Consider the following 3929-nt stretch of genomic DNA (forward strand, 5'->3'; position numbering starts at 1 on the left):
AAGTTCGGGAACTGGCGATTTTTTATTGCCGTGATCAAGAAGGTTAACACCAGATAAGGCGTGATATTTCAGCATACCAGTCGCGATATCTAATCGAATCTAAGATTGAAATGGCGTTCTGAATTCTTTCGGTTCCAGATAGAAAGAAACAGAAAAAAAAAAAAAAAGAAAGGATGTGATTGATTGCCATTCAAATCTGAAGACCGCGTGGAGAAAGTGTTCCGGTTTACATTCGGCAAATCAAAATGAACGGCTAAAATTAATCTATCGTCTGGTTTCATGCGCGAGATCACGTAAAAGGCAGCCATTCTTCTTAACATGGTTTCTCTCTTTTGCTCTCTCATTCGCGCACGGAAATTTCTTCGTACGGGAATTTTATGAAGCGAAGGCGGCTGCAGACCATTTTCTTTGTTTAGTTCATGTTCGTAGGCGCAAATTACAAACCTAACACTTGGAGCAACATTTCCACTACTCTAGAGGGGCATGAACTGTAGACAGTGCACGCTTTCTCATTTATCCAATCGCTCGCAAACACATTGCATTGCTAGTCTACAGTGGCAATACAAAGTGACGTTTCACCATGCACGTCGAAGTTCATTACCAGTACCGCGCCAGCATCGACCGGCCGGCGAAGCGACGAGCTCAGCAGCGCATGCGCAAGGCCCGACACCACCCCAACCGAGCTTCCCTGCTTATCGGAGAGAACAAGTGCGCGTGAACACGGGCGCGTCTGAGTATCTGGATTTAAAAAAAAAAAAAGAAAACAAAGAAAGCGTTTCCGAGATATTGACAAAGACAAGTGGTCGCGGTCGCTCTGAATCTTATCGTATTATAGAAAACGTGGGATGGCGGCGCTTCCTCGAGGGTCAGAAAGTACAATCGTCGAACTAGGTGGCAAGTGGAGTACATCCTTTTTCTTGGAACGGTTTGCAATTGACTGCTTGAATGTGCCGACCACGCGTCGCGGGTCGCGTATAGAGCCAACCGTTGGCAAGCACGCGTCTAGCGTAGCAGCAGAACCGATCGCGGTTGCGATAACCCATCGTTGGCAGCGAAAAAGAAAAACACCCACACGCAGTTTGTAGCAATAACCGTACAAATCAATGTGGTTTTAAATATAGCTTCACTGGTCACCCAAGAAGGGCACCGAAACTTTCTCATGACGCACACCGCTGTAGTCCACAAAGAACAAAGCGCACAAAATAGATATGATACAGCCGCACCGCATTATTTCGTGTTTTCAGCATTTCATTACTTTCGTGTGCATGCGCGCTAGGGCCACGCAGGCCAGGAGTAAAAGGCACGAAAAGAAAAAAAAAAAAAAATGATACGCAATCCTAAGCTTTGACTTGACTGCTGTGGCACTCGCATTTGTGTTCTTTACCTTAGGCGAACGCAATGCGCAAACTGAACTGGAATTTCCAATAATGGAAATTCCTGTTTGGCTCATATTTGCGTTTTTCGCCCGAGCAAGCGCTTCACTGCACTACGCTTTGCCCCTTCAACGTGGCTACACTGCCCGGCAGGCGTGTTCTGCGTAGGGCCGAACCTGCAGGCAAAAAGCATGGGCGCCGCCATCTTGTTGAGAGCGGCGCCAGGGACACAATCGCGCCTAGCTCATTGAGTTTTCCCCCAAAACTGAAAAAAATTTGACTTCATTAAACGAGAAAGATGCCACGAGTGCCCCAACAAAAAGCTTTGAGGATTACCGAAGGGTAACTGAGGGCGACGCAACGGGCTCTGGAAAGAAGGATGATGGGTGTGGCGTCACGGGGGGATCGGAATAGAGCAGATTGGGGTGTGCGAGAAGAAACGCTCGTTAATGACACCAAAGTTTAAACCAGGAAAAACAAATGGGCATGCGCAGGGCATGCAATCTGGGGGGAAGATAACCGGTGGCCATTAAGGGTTACAGACTGAATTCCAAGAGGAGGGAAGCGTAGCAGGGGGTGGCAGAAAGTTAGGAGGGCAGATTAGATTAGGGACTACATGGCGACAATCGGCACCTGACCGGGGTACTTGGAGGATCATGGCAGATGCCTTTGCCCTGCAGTGGGCGTAGCCAGGATGATGATGATGATGATGTTCATGATGAAAAGGTAGCAACAGGTCTTCGTAACATACAGGTTAGAAAGATGAGGCACCTTTTAACCCTTGAATATATTTCGCCACATTTGGGCATACGACAAGTTTGTTTTCGAGGCGCTCGGTCCCACTGCTGCGAAAATGTGTACACAAAGGCTGCACAGTAGTTGCCAGAAATCGGGCACTCTATTTTTCTTTCATAGGGAATCTTTCTTCCACTTGGGCAGCGGATTTCGGCGGCAGGGCGAGCTTGCGTGGCCGCGGTGGTTTACGGATCCAAGCGATAGTGAACTCCAAAATCCAGTGTTGGCTTTGAGTGGGATTCATATTGATTGCGAACCCCACGGCTAATCCTACCCCCCATCCCCCCAAGTGGCTCTTTACAGGAGACAATCATTCAGAGACATCGGACAAATAGGAATTCTGGTTCTTTCTTTTGCTTTCATTAATTTTTCTCGAAGCCCATAACTAGAAATTTGCTGGAGCGGCTGTCCCATTTGCGACGCAACAAGTGCGACGCTACACACAGATGGAGTGGCAGTTTAATTACTCTCGTGGTCCGCGAACCGGCATCGTTGCGTGTAGTATAGGAATGGTGCGTGTCAAGTCACTGCTCGCGTTGAGCTTGTGCTCTTCATTTTGATTGAATGAAGTCTCACCTAAGTGAGCGGGGCCGATCCCGGAGGTAGTGCAATACCGGGCCGACCTGCGGCGGAGGTGAAGCAGGCTTCAAGCACTCCGCCAACTTCCAAAAATAGGTTTAATATCGTGGGTCCATATAGAACCCGTATCAGATATTAAGCTGATAAGAACAGATACTACACTTTGATCTTAGCCAAAAGGCCGAGAAGCGATGTCCTTCACTTCACTTCATTGTACTACTGCCTTGTGGGCGCCCTGCCGACATGGGTAACCTCAGCAACAGCGTGGGCAATATTATAAAATTCAGCCTGTGTACAGACTCAACGCTCCCTATCTCACGGATGAACTCGCAACGCCTCAGTCTTTCGCTGTTAACGAAACGCTGTCGCGTAGAAACGAGACCCGAGTGCAAGCTTGCTTGTAACGCGAAACCAACCAAGGCAACCTCGTAGAAAACGGAACAGGCGAGCGGAAAAAAACGCGCCAGGGGAATGCTTACTTCCGTCTGAATGCGACCGCTCAAGGTGACCTTCCTTGAGGGCTTCGTTTCAAGCCCGTGTGCAATTGTAATATACTACGCGCATTTCCTTCATTTCTTTTTATTTACCGCAAGGCCCACTGAAAATTTTGATACGGCACAGGCCGGGACGGATCGCAACGTGTCGAATCGACCGGTAGAATTAGGTAGCATGCCCCATGTACGAAGACGAGCAACATAGAAGTGAATGACAAAATAAATATAGAAAACGCTGCACACTCCTTCCCACCGGAAACATAGAGGGGAGAAAGATCGCCATCTGAAACACAGGCATTGTAAAAAAAAAAAAAAAAGTGCTACCTCATCATCTTTACCATTACCGTGTGTGTGTATGTATATATGCATGTGTGTGTGTGTGTGTGTGTGTGTGTGTGTTTGTGTATTTATATATATATATATATATATATATACGCACACATGCTAGCATAGCTTAAACGCAGCTGGAAAGCTCAGCCTTGCACAAGAACCACCCCCTGTCGCAAACCCCTTTGAAACATTCAAATGGGAAACACGAGTACAGCGAGGTCGTTCGAACCTGGCGCCAAAACGCATTAGCGCCATCTGTGTACGGAACTAGGAAAACCTGCGGACTTTGCAATACAGAAAGAAAGGTAGATGGCGCGAGCTAACGCTCCATTGCATACTAAGAACGAGAGTTAGTGAA

At 47.7% G+C, this 3929-nt stretch overlaps 1 non-coding gene across 1 annotated transcript; it reads right to left on the reverse strand.

Annotated features, from left to right (window-relative positions):
- Positions 1 to 2748: 2748 nt before the first annotated feature.
- On the reverse strand, positions 2749 to 2940 carry LOC140214881 (U2 spliceosomal RNA). Its single transcript, XR_011891808.1, has one exon. It is a non-coding gene; the product is annotated as a U2 spliceosomal RNA (small nuclear RNA).
- Between the last annotated feature and the right edge of the window lie 989 nt (positions 2941 to 3929).

Source organism: Dermacentor andersoni, unplaced genomic scaffold, assembly GCF_023375885.2.
Source record: "Dermacentor andersoni unplaced genomic scaffold, qqDerAnde1_hic_scaffold ctg00000711.1, whole genome shotgun sequence".
NCBI lineage: Eukaryota > Metazoa > Arthropoda > Arachnida > Ixodida > Ixodidae > Dermacentor > Dermacentor andersoni.